Source organism: Bubalus kerabau, chromosome 14, assembly GCF_029407905.1.
Source record: "Bubalus kerabau isolate K-KA32 ecotype Philippines breed swamp buffalo chromosome 14, PCC_UOA_SB_1v2, whole genome shotgun sequence".
In the NCBI taxonomy this organism is placed as follows: Eukaryota; Metazoa; Chordata; class Mammalia; order Artiodactyla; family Bovidae; genus Bubalus; species Bubalus kerabau.
This window is the reverse complement of record NC_073637.1, coordinates 17,498,266-17,518,155: the sequence shown is the minus strand read 5'-3', so window position 1 is coordinate 17,518,155 and position 19,890 is coordinate 17,498,266. Positions and strand designations below refer to the sequence as shown.

The 19,890-nt window shown below is 47.8% G+C and overlaps 1 protein-coding gene and 1 non-coding gene across 23 annotated transcripts in view; one reads left to right on the top strand and one right to left on the bottom strand.

Annotated features, from left to right (window-relative positions):
- Nucleotides 1-19,890, bottom strand: part of MTSS1 (MTSS I-BAR domain containing 1) — a 165,119-nt gene that overhangs the window by 48,022 nt on the left and 97,207 nt on the right. The gene's annotated exons all lie outside the window — the stretch shown is intronic.
- Nucleotides 19,645-19,716, top strand: TRNAG-CCC (transfer RNA glycine (anticodon CCC)). The gene has a single exon. It is a non-coding gene; the product is annotated as a tRNA-Gly (tRNA).

Sequence of the window (19,890 nt, the reverse complement as noted above, 5' to 3'; positions counted from 1 at the left end):
AACAGCGTGTCTCTCTCTCCTTCCTCTCAAGCCCCTGCTCGCTGAGCCCAGAACTGTGAAATGTCAGGTATCTTTTCACCTTGAAGGCTGACTAGAGCGCTGTCTGAGCTTTGCATTGCAGCACCTGCCTCAGCATTCAGACGCCAATGCTCTGGCCAGCCCAGCAGGTGGCCCACCAGCCGTCCCGGGTGATGCCCACGGCTTTGCGCCCACCACACCAGCATCACAACTGACTGTGAAGCTTGGCTCCCTCCTCCTGCACTTTCACTGCCATGTTTGGGACACTTTCATTTCACAAGTTTAAGTGTTGGTACAGGCTAAGAGGGCTTCCTAGGTGGCGCTGGTGGACCTGCCTGCCAATGCTGGAGACATAAGACACGCAGGTTCAATCCCTGGGTCGGGAAGATCCCCTGGGGGAGGAAATGGCAACCCACTCCAGTATTCTTGCCTGCAGAATCCCATGGACAGAGGACCCTGGGGGCTACAGTCCATAGGGTCACAAAAGGGTTGGACATGACTGAAACAACTTAGCACACACACACACACACACACACACACACACACACGCTTCAAAAGGGATAGTGAGAGTCCCGAAGTGGAACCTGGTTATAAACCTGAATTCCATATATATAATTATACAAACTTGGGAAATAGAGATTTTTTTTTGTCTCTCCTTTTAACATTTTGTTTCATGTGTGTGTGTGTATGTGGATATAGAGAAAGAGAGAGGTAATAGGCTGTTTCTATAATATATACATTAAGCACAGCAAGCAAGGGCATATGCTCTCTGGGCAAAACTGAGCTCAGAACACATCATTTTATTCATACGTTTGAATGAAAATGGATATTGAATTAGTCAGGACCTATGTCCCTTTTAGTTTTACAGGTGTCAAAACTAAAATTCTTACTCTTTTGTTAATGACAGATGTTTCTGTTTTGATTGTAGTGAAGCTTGAAAATTATCATGAGATTAATTTCCTCATATGCTGAAGTTTTAACCCTTCTTTGTTGGGGTTTATGTACAATCAGAGGTACAGAGCATAAGCATCTGATACTTTTTTCATATTTTTCCTGTGAATTCGGATGTTTTACCTTTTTACTAGTCTTGAAGATGGCTTCTTTATTTGCAATTATGCTAACTGCACTCTTAGACTTCAATAAACGATTTTTTTGGTTTTGAAAAAAAAATATTAAATAAACCTGAATTCTAAGAGGAAGAAGGGAACTCAATTCTGATGCCCAGAGAGGCTCAACTGTGATGCGCCAGCCAACAAAGTCCATCTTTATGCAAAGGTTCAGTCCAAGGAACCAAATCGGAAAGGCCATTAGGTGGACCCCTACTGCAAGATCAACAACAGAGTCATCGGGGAGCCCTGGAGACCCCAGGCAGGGAGACTTCAGCTGGAAGTGGGCACACCTGCTTGAAGCTCTAGGAAGCATATCTTCCTGGTAACCTCCAGGCTGGATTAGATGACCCTCTTTACCATTTTAAGAGAAATGATCTTACAGCGATCAGGGTGCTGGAGGAGAGATTAGCAGCATCCCATATTCCACCAGCACCGAGGAGACACTGCTGTGCTCTGACTCCTGTGCTGTGAGCAGAAGAGACAGCCCCCGCCCTCATGGGACGTGCCTCATCTAAACTCAGAAGCCACAGATTTCAGGGTGACCTGCAGGCTGGGAGGTGCCTTGGAAAGTTCAGGAAGCAACAAATATGCAGTGCCTTGCTGCTCGGCACCCAGCACTTGCCTGTAACAAGCAGAGAAGCTGCGGGTGCCCCTCAGGAGTCCTGGCCTCGCTGCCATTTCTCCTGCTCAGAGACATGCGTCCGCGTCCTTCGCTGCGTCCTTGTGAGGCGGCCGGCTCCTTTCAAGGACGCCATCATTTTCACCAAAGGTCAAAGGGGGCACTCAGACTATCTGAACATCAAACCAACAAACTGTGCTTCTCCTGGCTTCATTAGCATTTTATTTTTATCCTTAGGCACGAAAAGATGGACCACTGGGAGAGATGGCCTCATTTGATGTCCTGTATCTGTTTACATGGAGGGGAGGGTGAGGGATTAACAATCAGTTCCTGGTCTTACAAGTTACCTGCAGATCATCTATCATTTACATCAGCCACTCAGGGCAGGCACTGGTCATCACAGATCACTGAAGACTGTCCACATACTTTATTATGTTAGTCCTGAAAATGGCTTCAGAACTATCCAAACACTCCTGTTGTTGTGCTCAGTTGTGTCCGACCCTTTGCAACCCTACGGACTGTAGCCCTCCAGGCTCCTCTGTCCATGGGATTCTCCAGGCAAGAATACTGGAGTGGGTTGCCATGCCCTCCTCCAGGGGATCTTTCTGACCCAGGGATCGAACCCACATCTCTGGTGTCTCTGGCATTGGTGGGCAGATTCTTTACCACTGCGCCAGCTTTCTGAATGTGCTATTTAAATCACCACAATATTCTTGCAACAAATACACAATCTGATTCCAAGGAAACAAATGAATGAGAAACGTGAGTAGTATTTTAAGCAGTGGAAGGATCTGACCCTTTGTCTTCATGAGGTGGCTTAGGTCAAAAGTAGAAAAACTTAAAAGATTTTCAAAAATAAACCCTGAAAGCTCCCGGACAAAGGAAGTGTAACTTCCCTTTTGCTACAATGGCAAACCTAACATGCTTCCACCTTCAAGGAAGAGAAAAACACGCAGTTTCCTGTGCAGAAACTGTATTCTTGGGCTCCTGTATGTGGCTGAGATATGTGGGACAATCCAGGTTGGTGTTCACGGGACATGCCATACTGCGTGTGCAACAAAGGCCAAGGAGGGTTGGCAACACGTTTTGGGAAGACATCCTTGTGCCCACGTGTGGGTGGGGTGGAAGATACTGCAAACTTATCAGCTGCCAAACTCACCTTTCCCAACTTCTCCCACTTCACGACTTTTCAAAAAGCAGAGGAAACAAGAAAAAAAAGGAAAAAAAACACACACAGTCCCACCACCATCTGGCGGCTTGAGACCAGCAAGCATGAGATTCTGGCAGGCACGGTACTGGCAGCCACAAGGACTGATATTCCTCTTCCTTTGTTGCTGTTTTAAAAGCAAAGCGAGACTGGTAATGTGGAAACAGAGCAACACGAACACGCTCACACTTCTAGGAAAAACCAGAGTAGGAGCGAAGGCATTCCGATTGGGACTCTGCCCGTCTTCGTCTCCGATGGAGTGGAGCCTGGTTGAAAAGCTCTGGCGGGGGTGTCACCGGGAAATGCCGCTGGCTCCCCGACATCTATCACCATGCACGCCTGCTGCCAGGGTCTCCCTCTGGGGGTATGGGCACAGAAAGATGCTCCCACCAGGGCCAGGCTGGAGGGACCCGAGGACACCAGCTCGTGCCAGCAAAGCAGATGTGGGCTGATGTGCAAAACCACACATCATTTTCCTAGCTCATGAAGCTGAACTGTCAGGCAGATAAGATGCTTGCAGCTGCTGATCTGAGCATTATCTCTCAGGCAGTTTTCAGGTAAATCAGGGGGTCACTTGATGAATTTAGAAGCAGAGGAGGGAAGTTCATGGTTTTAGGGGTCAGAGCCAGAGTCTGAGGCACCCACTTCCTCCAAAGGGATGAGACCACAGAAAGCGGGTCCGTGATGCCACCCTTGGGCTCTACTGCTATTGCTGAAAACCTCCGTATCTGGAATCAGGTTTCTCTTGAGTGTTGCTGGCCTAAGTACTATTCTGTTCCTTTAAGGGGCTTCTGTACCTCCCTGAACCATGCCAGAATGTGCTGACTTTACCATCTCTCAGGAAGCAATTCTGCTGCTTTCCAAATTATTAAGAATGGCTACCATCTACTCAGTGTTGGCAATCTAAGAGGCACTTGCAAGCACAATGTGTTCAATTTTAAAATCTCATTATATGCCTCCTGTAGGTATCACGGTCAGATAGGAATTATTATCCTCACTTTACAGATGAGGCCAAGGGCCTCAGAGAAGTTAAGTAACTTGCTCACGGTGGCACAGGAGAATTCAGGATTTTCATCCAGGGCTGAGTCCATAGTTAGAACCATTCTTGAGAACATCTCGCTGTTGCGAATATGCACCAACGTATTTAGTGGATGAGAAGGTAGCTTTCTGCTCCCCATCCCCATTCTGTGACTGAAGGAAAATAACAACCTTGCCACCCAGACATCTGTGTCATCAGCCAGACTCAAAACACACTGCCACCACTTCCTGGCTGGACTGTGTGTGGGCGGGCTGGTGAGCACGCAAGGCCCCGGGATCAGGGGGGCACAGACTGTCTCAGCACGCATTGCCCCCTGCCAGCTTCCTGCAGCATGGAGGTACTGCTTAGTCAAGCAGGGGACCCTTCCCTACTGGCCACAGATCACCCTTTAAGCTACTGACCCATCCCAGGAAGGGCCGCTGCAGGACAGTGTCCCAGAAACGGCCCATCCCTGCTTAGCTGAACTCAGTGTCCCATGGTTTTCAACACTGACATCTTGTAAAACAGCACATAATGGGATGTGTGCACATCTTTGGACATAGTAGGTGCTCAACAAACGTAAGTGGGACCTGGCAGACACACCAAGCTTTGAGTACTGAGCCTGTAACACCCTTTCTTCCCAATTCTCTTAGTCCATCTCCCTCCTCCCCACTCTACTCCACACCAACGAGGAACCTGTCAGGAGAAGCTAAGAGTTAAGATTCTAAGGGAAAAGTGGTTCCATTTGGGCTGAGACTCCACTGGTGTCGCCATAAAATCCAGGCAGTTCCATTTTGCAGCTAACTTCCCAGCCCAATTCATCTCAGATCATTCAGATGGACTTGTTACCGTCTTAGTGTCTTCTTCCCCTTGATTTCTATCTGGGGTTGTACCTTTCCCAATGGTTCCTGAATGACTGGATGGTTTCTGATCAAACAGCAACTGAAATTCTAACCCTGGTATAGCTAGCAGGAGGCTGGCTCTTACAGCCAAAAATGAGAAAGCAGGTCTAAAGCTCTGGCAGGCAAGAAAACAGCACAACCAAGGTGTCCTTGGCCAGCCCTCCCTCCCAACCTCCACCTGTTTACAAAGGGTGGTGCATGAGCGCTCAGTTGTATCTGACTCTTTGCAGCTCCACAGACAGCAGCCCGCCAGGCTCCTCTGTCCATAGGAACTTCCAGGCAAGAATACTGGAGTGGGTTACCATTTCATCCTCAGAGGATCTTCCTGACCCTAGGACTAAACCCACATCTCCTGTGGCTCCTTCACTGGCAGGCAGATTCTTTACCACTGAGTCACCTGGGAAGCCCACTTACAAAGGGCACAAACTGGTTTTAGTACCTAGATTCCCAATGGAGTCTCAAGGTCAAGAAGTAGAATACAGATCCAAAAGCAATTAATTTGCCCAGTTTCCTGAGAAAGCCACCACCCTACAGATCAGATGAAATGCAGGTGGCCCCTGTGTCCTGGACTCGGAGGACCATGTAGAATGTGACTGCTCACCATGTTCTATCTCCGTAGGGACTCAGGGACTTCGGCTGGCACAGGGTCCTGCTGGTGAAGCTTCCCCAACCCCTTCCCAGATGTCCTCCTGCCAGCAGAGAAAGGGCAACGCAGGATCCAGAGAAAAGAGGAGACTTGGGAGCACCTGACAATGTCTGAGTGCAAAGTGATTCAAAGGAAGCTGAGAATGGGTCACCAAGTGGCCTGGGTGCCCACTGGCCTCGGTCTCGCCCCATGCCTGGGACCTTAAGAAGCCTGCAGAGAACTCAGTATGGAAAGTGGGTATGGAGTAACCTTTCTCATCTGCCTTTCGGAGGCCGAGCAGCTCAGAGGCCTCTAGCATTTGCATTTAAGGATGGAATAGTGGAGGGAAGGAGTGAATAAGGGGACCAGACAATCGCTAACTCACCTCCTTGCTCCCAGGTACATATGTGAGTTTTTAATGCTGTCCTGGGTGACTCAGCATGGGCTTACTACTTCTTGGGCCTTTGTCCCTCATTCACAGGTGGCCTCCAGTGACAATATCTGAGGCGCCAAGGAATTCCCAGCGTTGGGGAAGATGCATGACCCATCTCTGACTCAATAGATATTTGCAGACAAAAAGAAAAACAAAGTTTAATTGGATAATATCCTAGTCTGAAGAGTTGGACTCAATCTGAGCTCCCAGGAGAGGGCGCTAAGAGGTTGTTTACAAGTAAGACTCACTTGTGGATCCACTCGCCCACCCCCTCCCCCTGCCCCGCCCCGGTATGAAAATAAAAGAAAACAGGACTTCTAGATCCACAAGCTGTGAGCTCTGAGAGGCTTGCCTGGTTTAAGGTTCAATGTCAGCAAGGTAAAGAGCATATATAAATGCTAATATGATAAAGAATATTCAGATCAATGTTTGGCTATTCTGCCAACCTTTCAACTGAAATATTTGAGCATCTACTCAATGCCTCTTCTTCCAGGCAAGAACACACACAAAAGAAAAATAAGGAAGGAAAACAAAGAATCAAGCCTTTTTGTTTTAAGATACGGGGCTGATAATGAACCTCAAAAATCCCCATTAGGATGGAAGAGGGCCCATTAAACGTTTGCAATATTCAGAGTACATTTTTTTTTAGAAGATAATTACTAACAATCTCAGGAAGCTCCAGATCCCCTCATATGCTGTTAGTAAAGCCTTAGCAGGAGCAGCTCTGTTGCCATGACAACAATCACTTGGCAGCATGTAAAGGAGGACAAGGGACCTACCAAATGGTATTCTCAGCAGTCAGCCCCAAGATTTCTTAAAGCCACTTCCTAAAGGACCTTTGGCATCTCAGAGTCACAGAATTTACAAACTGAAGGAGGCCTTAGGAGTAACCCAGTTTTAGCTTGTTACCGTTATTTTTCTAGCCCTTGCCTGAGTCGCCTAGACTCAGCTGAAATATCTCTAGGGCCAGAGACCTTACTCTGCTCCACCCTCAGGGGAAGAGGGCAGGGAGCTTTCTCCCACCCCAAACCCCATAATCTGTGGAGTAAAGTGAGCACAGGATTAGGAAGAGAGGGGGTTATTTGAAGAACCTTTCCCTTCCCAAACAAAGGGCTTCTTTGGTAATGGCTGCCATTGTTCCATGAGGTTGAACAAAACAAGAACAGCCATGGAAGGTGGCTCCTCGCAGGTCTTAAGGACAGAGCTGGTTTCTAATTCCAGCCACTGAATGCTACCTGCAAATTCATAACTGTCACCTACATAGAGCGCAAAGGACCCTGGTGGTATTGTTAAGCCATTTGGGAGGTTGCACATGGCAAAAACACAACAACGTGCTTTGTGCTCACATGCTATATACACAGTGCACACGCATGCGTACATGTACCCACAAACCCGCCAGGATGTGCCCCCCCCCTTTTTTTAATTTTTGGCTGCACCTCACAGCATGTGGGACCTTAGTTCCCCAAACCAGGGATCAAACCTGCACCCCCTGCACTGCAACGTGGACTCTCAACCCCTGGACCCCGGGGGAAGTCACCATGGATATGACTCTTTAGTCACCCCTGCAGAGCATCATTAAGGATGGCTTCTCCCAGGGCCCTGGGCATTGTTTTTTAGATCCATGCACATGGATTCTTGGGCAATTCCCAGGAGGGTACATGTATGTAGCCCAGGTTGGGAGAGGGGGATGGGGTGAGCTGGGGGGATGGCTATCATAAAAGTGGGTGCAAGTCTGACTGAAGGGGACCCCCACACCTCACCCACATGTCCTGCTAGGAGGAGCAACCCGGCCTGCAGTGGAGGCTTCTAGATTCAGCCGACATGAAAAGGCCACCTCCAAGTGTCTCTCACCACTTCCCAGGTGGCTTTGGACAGCATCTGCATCTTTCATCAGTCACTCTGGGCAAGGGCAGTGGTACCCAGGACCACCATCCTGAAGCAACCTTAACTCATTTCATACAAGAAGAAGTCAGAAAAGTGTGAAGCAAAGAATCTGGTTTTAAACTCCAGTGTGTTCGATGCCTTATAAAGAATCCCAAAAGCAGAACTGGAAAAAATGAAAAGGGTTTGCACAAAGAGATCGTGCTCTCCTCAATACCAAACACCCAACTGAGGGCTGATTTTCCTCGGAACAGATTTGATACGAAGACAGCACCAATGAGCAGGGGTCGCCCCAAAAGGCTGCCACACAGCTCCTAGGATTACCCAGTCTTTTTTTTTTTTAACTTATTTGGCTGCACCGGTCTTAGCTGTGGCCCATGGAATCTCGCTCTTCGTTGCAGGATTCTTTTTAGTTGCAGCATGTGAACTCTTAGCTGTGTCACGTGGGAACCCAGCTCCCTGACCAGGAATCGAACAGGGACCCCTTGCATTGGGAGCTTGGAGTCTCAGCCACTGGACCACCAGGGAAGTACCCCCACAAATGTTGTTAATCAGGAACCCAGCATTCTTTTGGGGGAGAACCCAGAAAACCATCTTAATGGTACTTCATCAGCAAACTCTAAAGTCAGAGACAGGCATTAGCTCCAGGAAGAATCAGCGTCAAGTCTGGTGAGCATCCCACAGAGATGGGGACGGCCACTCCAAACCAGTGGTGACAACTGGGGGATGACAAAGGCAGAGAGCGGCTCCCTACCAGAAGGCGGAGGACGAGGCGTGGTGGGACTGGCAGGAGCAGGTTCGTTTCCTTCCAGAAAAGGAGCTGGCCCTCCCCCGTCATGGGCCCGAGAGCCGCATTTCCAGACGGCCGCACTGCGCTACAGGAAGCAGCGCAGGCACTCACCATTAGGCGAGCACGGCTCTGCGTCCACAAGCTGAAAAGACCAGCTTCCAGCCCTGGAGAGGCTGGTTTATTTTAGGAGCACAATTACCAGTTATTACAAAGCTGAAACTGACTTTTCAGGTAGAAGCCTCGGCATCAGGGATCTTTTGGTCCCAAGTGAGAAAACAGGAAAAACAATGACATTTGAATGACCTCAAGGTGAAAGAGTGCATCTGGGTGCATCTGTGTCTGTGTGTCTATGAGAGACAGACAGATATGGACACGAGTGAACCCAAGGGTAGGGACAGATGAGCGCATCTGAAAATACTAAACTCCCAGATTAACAAGGAAGGCTGTACGTACGGCTGCACAGGTTGTGCACTGCACAACTCCAGCGGCCACCATTCCCATCGGCAATGAGTCGTGGGCATCCTAAAGTCTGATTTCTACCCCAGTGAAATACGGAATGAGGTCTGAGTGGAATCTGAGTCATGGACTACCAGCTCTGCCACCCTCATCGTCTGTTTTGTCTTTTGGCAAACTAAAATAGACAAATTCACTCTCAGCAAAGGGACAGCCCCAACCAGATGGGTGGAGGACAGAATGGGATAATCATCTACTACTGAAACCTGGTTTAAACCAAGGCTAGTACCAATGGCCCAACACGTATGTTATGCTTTTAAAAAGTCATACTTTAAATTCTCAAGAATTACTCAGCCAGGAATGAGTTTGCAACACCCTTTTCCTCTCCCTTCTGGGGGCATGAGTAGATTTCTTTTCCTGTTGGAGAGAGGACCACTCATCTTTGTCCTCATTATGGGGATGGAAAATCATTTCTGATTTCTAAACCATCAGCAGACCTCAACTTGCCAAATAAGTGGACTTTTCAGAAAACTGTTTATACTTCAGTCGTTTTGCAAACAGACATGATTTCTTTACCCCCAAAGAAACAATGAGGTGAATGGCAATTAAGTTCTCAGAGTAGATGACAAACTGAACGCATTCCCTGTGAACCATGTACTGCTGAAGCTGACCACATCCCATCATGGTGCTTCTACCAGAAAAGAGTACTCAGGGTTTTTGTTTTTTTTTTTTTGTTGTGCCACACGCCTTGTAGGACCTTAGTTCCCATACCAGGGATCAAATCCGTGCCCCCTGCAATGGAAGCGTGGATTCCTAACCACTAGACAGCCAGGGAATTCCCAAAAGTGCTCAATTTCAACTCGGGACATGGATTTTCATGGCAAAGAGAAAAGGGCAGAGGGAGAAAAAGAGGAGACTCCTGCATTTGAAAGGATGGCACTCCTCCTGTGCTTAATAAACATTCTATACCCGCCATGCACCGACAGCAAGATGAGTCAATAAAGCAGTCTTTGCTCTAAAAATAGCTCCCAGGCCATGGTACAAAATGACAGGTAAATGGGAATGGATGACACAATGTGGTAAGGTTCCAGATTTGCGAGGTCAAGACGAGCTTGTCTAAGCTGAGACAGAAGGGCACAGACAGGCTAAGACAGGATACCCGGAGGGTCCAGAAGGCTGGGGACGTGCAGCATTCCAGACAGAGACAAGGCAAGAACAAGAGGCCAGGCAGCCCGTGTCTGGGGGGCCTCTAAGGAGTCCAAGGAACCACAGCATCACAGACATGGGGGTGGTCCAGACGAGGAGGCTGGAGGGAGAGGCCACGTGTGAGAGGGAGCCAACAATAAGGTCAAGCTTTGTGGGGCAACTTCACCCCAATGCAAACCAAAGCACAGAAAGGTTGAAAAGAGGCATGGCGGAAGAGGTGGAAGCAATGCACATCCGCCTGTGGACGATGGATAAACAAGATGTGGTGCTTACACACAATGGAATATAACTCAGCCTTAAAAAAAGGAAAGAGATATCCAGTGACACGCTACAAACATGGGTGAACCTTGAGGGTATTCCATCAAGTGCAGTTAAGCCAGACACAAAAAGGCAAGTACTGTCTGAGTCCACATATATGAGGGAGCTAATATAGTCAAGCTCATCGAGAAGGAGAATGGTGGTTATAAGGACAATGGTCCCCCAGGGACTGGGGGCAGGCGGGGAATGAAGAATTTTCAATGTGTATGCAGTTTCAGTTTGCAAGTTAATAAAATTTCTGGAGATCTACTGCAGAACAATATAGATATTCTTAATACTACTGAGCTGTATGTTTTAAATGGTTAAGATGGTAATTAATTCATTAATTTAAAAGTCAGGGGTGAGTGGCTGAGGTCCCAGATAAAATGCTAAGTTCTTGGCTCCTGGTTTTTCTATTTTTAAAGTAACATAAAGTCAATCAAATCCATTTGAAGCTCTCTGATAGCAGGGCTGTTTCTCATGAAACAGGTGTCCATTGGCCTTGGCCGGTGATGAAAGATGAGTGAATGAGATGTTCCTTCAGGAAGTGCCTGCTCTCAAGCCTGCCGGCAATAACCTACTTAACCCCTGGTCATTTCTGATACATACATCCCAAGACCCTTCTGTGCACCGAATTAGTAATTTTGTTTCACCTTTCACCTGTGTTTCTAATACAAAGCCCAGTTCTTGGCCCAGGGCCCCTAAAGAACAGCAGTTCAGGGGCACAACCACCAGAGTCAGACCTGGGTTCAAAGCCGAGCTCCCCCAGTCCCTACCAGTCCTCACCTTTCCCAGCCTCAGTGTCTTCATCTCTACAAAGAGAAGCAACAGTATCAGGTTGCCGAGAGGACTCGGCAAGACAGCGTCTATGAGACACAGGGCCAAGCATACGGTCAGCATGAGTGCGGGGGCTGTTCTATGCAGAACCCCTAACACTGTACCCCGTGTAACTAAAAAATAGTTTTTAACGGTAACATCACTCAAAGGTATTCAACAGAATGGCAGCTGTGTCTTCCAGGCCCAAGTGATGCACTGGAAAAACCTTTCAACAAATGCTAACAGTCGTATTTGGTTTAGATGAATCATAACACCTCTTAAAAGCAGAGGAAGTGGCCCAGGGGGCCCTCAGAAAAAATGAGCAATAGAATCTGGATGAGCTAAAGGGCACCCAAGTCCATCAGTCATTCTTAAGCCATACAAATACATACTCAAAGGAGCTCTACGAAAGGATGTTGTCAAACCTTAAGAAGGAAGGAAATCCTGACACAGGCGATGGCGTGGATGAACCTTGAGGACATTCTGTTGAATGAAATAGTCACAAAAAGACAAATACTGCCTGATTCTGCTTGCAAGGAGGTGTCTAGAGCAATCCAATCATGAAAACAGAATGTGGACGAGCCGGGGCTAGGATAAGAGGAAGATGGGGAGCTGTCACCTAACGCGTACAGTTTCAATTGCGCAAGATAGGAAAGTTCTAGAGACTGGCTGCAAGACAATGTGAATATACTTAACACTACTGAGCTGAAGGGCTTCCTTGGTGGTTCAGTGGTAAAAAATCTGGCTGCCAACACAAGAGATGCGAGTTTGATCCCTGGGTCGGGAAAATCCCCTGGAGAAGGAAATGGAAACCCACTCCAGCATTCTTGCCTGAAGAATCCCGTGGACCAGTTCATGGGGTCCCAAAGAGCCAAAAAGTTAAGTGAATAACACCACCACACTGAGCTGTATACTGAAAAATGGCATTTTAAAATATAAACATGGCAATTGTTATATTATGTGTATCTGCCCATTAGTGAAAATGAAAAATGTCAAAGGATCTCAGCAATTTCACCTCAGCCTGAGCTTCTGCTCTGGGGATGGTTCGGGAAGAGGAATTGAGTCCAGCACAGGAATATGATGCCTTCACCAACCAGAGCAGTCTGGTGGCCTTAGGAGGAGTCCTTCAGAATCACAGGATGAACCTGCTCGGGCCCCCAGGCCCTTGGAAATGGCAGGGTCCCCTGTCCCTCCCCAGGACCACTTTCTCCTTTGCCACCATCAGAGGTGACAACATCAGGTTTTCATGACTCTGGGCCACATCTGCCTCCAACCAAAACAGGAATGCAATTTCACGTTTACAGATGCGGGCACAGATCTACCAGACCCAATATGAAGATGCTCAGCAAGTGCAGGGCACAGATCAACCAGACCCAATGGGAAGACGCTCGGTGTACAAAGAACAAGCCAACACTCTGCCGTGGCTGTGTCAGAGGCTCTGCACGTCCTGCGCTTGAGTCCAGGACACAACACGTGATTCCAGGGCCGTGAGCTGCACACAGTGCGGTGTTCCCATGCCTCTGGGTGGACTGGAAGCTGGTGGGGCTTAAGAACACGGGCTGAGGCACCTTCTCGGTCTGTCTGTGTTGCTGCTGCTGCCACTGCTACAAGTGTGCTTGGTCTCGGGCAGTAAAAACACCCCATCGGTGTTGCTCTGTTGTGTGGGCTTGGCCCACCGATATGCTGTTCATTCTGACGTCCTGCTCACATGCCAGAGTTGTAGATGGATAAAAACAAGGAAGACCATGCCTGCACGAAAGAGTCCATGGTTTCATGAGCATACATGCTAAGTCACTTCAGTCGTGTCTGACTCTTTGCGACCCTATGGACTATATAGCCCGCCAGGCTCCTCTGTTCATGAGATTCCCCAGGCGAGAATACTGGAGTGGGTTGCCATGCCCTCCTCCAGACGATCTTCCTGACCCAGGGATCGAACCCACGTCTCTTATGTCTTCTGCATTGGCAGGCAGGTTCTTTACCACTAATGCCACCTGGGAAGGTCTCATGGAAGCGTTAGATAAATACACAAATGGGCACCTGCTCGTCACAGGTATTAATCTTATGATGAAATAGGGGAACTGGAAAGGAAGAAGATGGAATAACTGGATCCAGTAAGCACCCACCCCCGACTCCTCATCCTCTAACACACTCCCTTTCTGAGTCTGAAGTGATTGCTACTAATGATAATATCCAAGAAAGAATTAAATTCTTTCTCAATTCACCCCTTGAGCAATAAGGCATTGAGCTGTTGAAATCTTGATTGCTTTTTCATTTCAGATTCTGAGCTCCTTTAGGAAAACAGGGATTGATTAGCAAACAATCAGATTAACTGGCATAAATCCACACCTAAGGACTAGCATTTCATCGGCTCTCTGCCTGCAGCAAATCCTAATGTCTTTCCAATCAGGATTATGTAAGGACGAGACCCACAGCTGGAAAGGCTCTCAGCTCAGGGTGAGGGCAGGCTGTCTGTCTACCTCGGGACTTAAAAGTCTGTGCTTAACGTTCTTTCCAGGATTCCTTCCCAGAATGCTCGTGGCAAAAAGATGCTTTGTAGGCAGCCTGGGTATCCAGTGAGGGCTTCTTCCCTCCTGGAAGAGGTGCTGATGTGGCTGCCACGCAGCCCAGAGTCACTGGGTAACCAGAAGCTGCCACCAAGAGGCAGGGACCCCACACCTCTCTCCTCCATTTGAAGAACAGGTACCCACCAGAGGGCCAGCAGGGTCCCGGACAGTCCCCATTCAGGTTGGGTGGGAGCAGATATTTAGATCCAAAGGCTATTAACCCCCTTGACCCATTTACCTTCATTTTCCTGGCCAATGATAAAAGACCTAAAATTCAGTTCTACTCTTCAGAAATGAGAAAACCAGAGCGAAAGTGAGAAGGTCCTTGAAAAACCATCTGGTCCTTCAGAAGGGATCCTGCCCAAACCAGAAATTTGCAAAAAATAAATTTTTTTTAAGCAGCAAAATGCTATTTCAATATGAGATATTTCGAGGGAGAAAAGAGATCCATATCTGGCTGGAGGGGGTGGGGACATAAAGGGGGTCTCAGCAAACACCGATCTCCACCCCCAAGGCCCTGGGCACCCTCCAAGAATCCACTTACCAACTATACCACTCAAAACCAGAGCACACCCAAACTTTAGAGACTTCTGAGATTTAAAAAGAAAAAAAAAGCAGTTAGCAAAATTTACGACCACAGGTTACAATTCTTGCTTGGGCCAGCAATCTTGTGTTAGGCAATGAATGTACTAGATTTCTAATATTCATGTCAACATTATGTGCTGGGCATGACTATTCCCATCATGGATGAAGAACCTGAGGCACAGAGCTGCAGGTATTCCAAAAGGTGGCTAGCCCTTATCCTTCACCCTGCCCCCAATTCTGTTTTTGAAAGGGGGATTCTTTACATGTGCTATGCATATTTTCTCAGTCTTGCACAAAATATTGTGTGAAAGTATTCCTTCCAGATGGACTGGTATCTAACACTTCCTCAAAACATCCTCAACCTGCCTGTGCACAGAGAGGGTAAGTAACCTGCCGCAGGTCACACAGCTAACATGCAAGGGAGCTGGCGGCCTGCAGATCAGGTCCTATGTCTCCAAAGCCCATGCATCTTCCATCAGACTCACCGCTTCTCTAAGTAAACCACCCCTCATCCCCCCACCAGGCTGCTGCCCAGGCTGCTCAGCGGGAGCTGAAGAGAACCAGTCGCCATCCCCCAGCTGGATCAATTTTTCACAAGCGAACGGACAAGTACTTAAAACACACTCCTCTGCTTCACAACGTTTCTGGCCTTCGCTCAGGTGGAGAGGAAGCTGCTGCTGCATCTTTCCACATTATCACAAGACAGATTTCCAAAGATGATGTCAACGGGACAGAGGATGAGGGCCAAGTTTTTCCTACGTGATTTGCAGTTGACAAAACAAATGCTTGGGCAGCTGGCAAAGTGGACGTGGTGGCCCTGCAGAAACCACACCTGCCTTGTACGCGTCGTGACCAGGCAGAAGGACAGCAAGGAGGGGCAGGAGCCCACCGTCACTCCTTCCATTCCCAAGGGGACACCAAGTACAGGGTTTCCGCCCATCCTTCCCCAGATCAGCTCTGTGGTTGATGACCCTGGTTCCCCAGGAGTCTCCAGAAGTCAGGAGCCCATTCACCCTCAGCACCACAAACACAAGGAAAGAAGAAGGGGCTTCCCCAGACACAAGGGAAAAAGAAGGAAAAGAAAACCACCCCCAAAAGCATGAACTAACAACAAGCAGGCTGAGATCCGGTTCTAAGAACCAACATAAAAGGGAACAGATGTGAAGTCATCTCGGGCTTAACAAGGACTTCCGCACACCCTCAAAGTCATTCCACAACAACGGATTTACAACATTCAGGGCTATGACGGCTGGAAAATGTAAAGATGCTGTGCTCTGCTCCGAATGGTTTGGACAGATGTTTGCTAAGTTGGTTGATGGCAAATTTCCTTGTACTCAGTATCAGAGGTAATTAGCATTCACGGGAGGAGGATTTCACCTGCATCACGTAGAGTTGACATCCATTCGAGTCAACAGACAAAAAGGCGAATAGCTGTGAATGTTCTTTTAAACTGGCACCTGAGAATCTTTGGGGAAAAAAAAAAAAATCGGCACAAACTGCCAACACACACGCTCCAGACAACAGGCATCCTAGCAGCTTCCAAACATCTCGGCCTCCCTAAACCCTTGTCTTTCATCTCGGTACACGCTGGGACTCTGTGCCCCCATGTGACCCCGTTTGGGTGTCGCCAGGACTGAGCTGCGTTCCTGGAGCTCTGCCTGCAAGGGGCTCCCTCTTGCTTGATCTCTGTGTCCATCGCATCTTGTCACACATCATCCTGCCACTGTTTCTTTACTCCATCTCCTCCACCAAGAATAAACTTCCCGCAGGCGGGGCTCCTGTCTGCCGCATAGCGCTCAGCATGAGCAACACTCAGAAGATACCTGCTGAATCAAGGGGAAACGATGGGAGGAAAGGGAAGGTAGGGAGTTTGGGCTGGACATGGACACATTGCTCTGTTTAAAATGGATAACCAACAAGGTCCTACTGTACAGCACCTGGAGCTCTGCTCGGTGTTATGTGGCAGCCTGGATGGGAGGGGAGTTTGGGGGAGAATGGATACATGTGTATATATATATAGCCAAGTCCCTTAGCCTTGTTCATCTGAAACTATCACAACATTGTTAATTGGCTACTCCAAAATAAAATAAAATTAAAAGTTAAAAAAAAATGTTGGACAAAAAAGAAGCTGAGAAGTTGGGAAGGAAAAAATCACTTGAGGAATAGGGTAGGGTAACAGATGTCATTAAAGCCAATGGAAATGCAAACATATTCATACAAAATAGATTTGGTTTATCTTTTCAGACTTGTTTCAAAAGACTTGTGTGATATCTCTAGCTGGTTAAATACTTGGACTTCCCAGGTGGCACTAATGGTCAAGAACCTGCCCGCCTGCCAATACAGCAGACGTAGGAGACACTGGTTTGACCCCTGGATCGGGAAAAATCCCTGGAGGAAGGCCTGGCAACCCACTCCAATATTCGTGCCTGTAGAATTCTTGCCATGGACAGAGGAGCCTGGCAGAATACGGTCCATTAGGGTTTCAAAGAGTCGAACACAACTGAAGCAACTTAGCATGCACACACATACCACAGAGTTTAGACTCTTGGAACTGGAAGGGATCCTTGCTCATGTGGCCCAGCACTCCTATAATGCAGGAAACATATGTCTGCTTTGCTCCCAGCACACAACTAATGCTCTGTTACCCTGGCGGACATTTCTCCCCAAAGAGTCATCAACTGCAGGCCAGAGAAAAACAGTACACAAACCACAGCAGATTTCTTTGCTTTCCACTGCTTCAACTTTCTCGCTGCTTATCATCTCCATCAGAGGCAAAGAAACTTATGAGTTAGGGCTTGATATGCAAAGTTTGAAGTTTGTCTTTTGGGAAAATGGCATGGGGCAGTCAGAAAATGGAGAGCTTCTGCTCAACTCGTCTAGATAAGGCGCTTGAGAGGTCGTCAGACCAACTCCAACGCCCAAGGGTGCTTAACAAGATCTTGGCGGGCAATGGAAGCTCAAAATATTTCATAGTTGATCTTATACCATCGTAAAACCCAATGTCAACCACACGCCTTCACTTTTGAGGCCCTCTATTTCTTCCCCAGAAATTCCCCCCAAGTAGAACAGGTTGAAAAGCTTCTTAGGAGTCACCTAAAGCTTAAGAAGGGCTTCCCTGGTGGCTCAGATGGTAAAGAATGTACCTGTAACACAGGAGACCCAGGTTTGATTCCCGGGTTGAGAAGATTCCCCTGGAGAAGAGAATGGCTACCCACTCCAGTCTTCTTGCCTGGTCAATCCCATGGACAGAGGCCGCAGTCCATGGGGTCACAAAGAGTCGAACATGAGTGAGCAACTAGCACTTTCATTTTCATTTTTTACTCTCACTGAAACTAATTAAGTCAGCCAGTTTTATAGCAGAGTAATAATGCCAGGGCCAGACCCCTGTGAGGACAGACGTTTCAGCGGCAGGAACGGGCAGCCTTGTGCACACAGCAATAACACTCCGAGAATCTCCAAACATCTCTTCTCTGCCCGAGTGCAAAATTAAATTAAAAAGCAGAACAATGGGATTTCGATGCCTCACTGAGCGCTGATAGGGCAAATGAAACACCGTCTAGAATGACCGGACGGGGAATACGGTTTCTCCTACTGAGCGCAGCAGTCTAGTTCAAAGGCCGTCCTCGCCCACATTCCAGCCCCTTCCTGGCATCCCTCCGGAGAACCAAGACAAGAGAAAGCAAAAGAAAAGCAAGCAGGAAAAGCACAGCCACCCTGATCACCTGGAATCCCTTCGCCAGAAAGGAAACTCCTCACAAACCACCTCCTTTCAAACCAGTGCCTTTCTTCCCGTTCCACACCCAAACCCACAAGGAAAGAAAACACAGGCGCCACCGCCAGCACCATGATGCTGACCCTTAAATGTTTAACCAGGGATCTATTTTTTAAGAGCTAGATAAAAAGGTAGGTGATTCATTTTCAACATGAGTCACAATATCCCCAACAGTGAAATAGTTTAATTAAAAATTTAATGGCCTTAGGTTTTGTTTGAGGCACCCTTGATGGCGGGGCCGTGCTCGCGCCGGTCATGGTCTCACGGCTGAAGGGTCGGCCCCAGGAAGGGAGGGCAAGATGCTCTACACCAGAGCTGGGAGGCAGTCCTGGGGGCGGGAACGTGGCCAGCATGGCAGCATCATCTTTTGGTCACAGAGAAGCAGTGACCTCTCATCATCTAGTCCCCCTTGCTTTTCCCAGAGAATCCTCCTTAACCCTTGGAGACACAGGAGGATTCTCAAGAGGGCGCTTGGCATTGACCCGCAGGGTTCAGGATTTGGTTGGGTTTTGTTTCTCTTGGGTGATGTGCTACCATGAGCTGGCCTGAGTCTCTCAGTTCAAAAGACCCTAGCTGATTGGAGTCGCCAGAAAATAAGGAGAGGGGGCTACAGTAAGGTCAGAGTGCAGGCAACTGCACCCCTGTACAAGAGTAAGAACAAGCTGACCTACTTGCCTTTATTGGCCCTTTCAGGAGCTGAATGATGTCCTGGGGATTAGAGGAAGCCATCCGGTGACATCTAATCAGAGGAGGGTTTCATCCAAAGGATTCCACTAACAAGAGAGTCCCCACACTGCTCAGCGTAGGTGTCACAGGGTGTGGTTACCCTACTGAGAGCGTTTAGCTTCATTTGTTGTCATCAGAACTCACACAGATCCTTTCCTTCTTACAAAGAACACAGGGGACTAAACTGCATGTATTTGTGTTCATACGTATGTATTAAATTTGTCATATTTCCCCCAGATAATTTCCACTAAGGTGCTGATCCATCAACTTCACAGGTAGCAAATACTGAAAGGTTAAAATTATTAGAAAATGTAATGTGAACACCATATTTTCTTTTTCCCCAACAAAAATAAATCCAGAGATCAAAATAGTTTGGTGCCCTGACCTTCTCCCCAAACCACTCATCTGCACAGTGAATTTCTGTTGAACTAACAAATTGGCCAGAAAGAGTGAAGCTTACAACATAGACTATCCAATTTAACCATTTGGCTTTAAAAAATAAAGAACGTCTAAAACACAGAAACACCTTCTAAAATATGTTGCCATCTTACTCTTCCCTAAGAACATAGGAAAAAAAATGCCTTCTCTCTTGTCAGCTCATCAAAGCTAGCAACCATGGGATTTCCCTAGTGGTCCGGTGGTTAAGACTCTGTGCTCCCAACGCAGGGGCCCAGGTTCGATTCCTGGTCAGGGAGCTAGAGCCTGCACACTGCAATGAAGATCCTGTGTGCTGCAACTAAAACCCAGCACAGCCAAATTAAATCAAAAAAAGCCATGAGCCATTGCTTCCCTAGGTGCATTGTTAACTGCAGGTTAAACCAGCTTAAAACAAAGGGGAGAGATTTCCTCCAAGGCTGCATTTAAACATG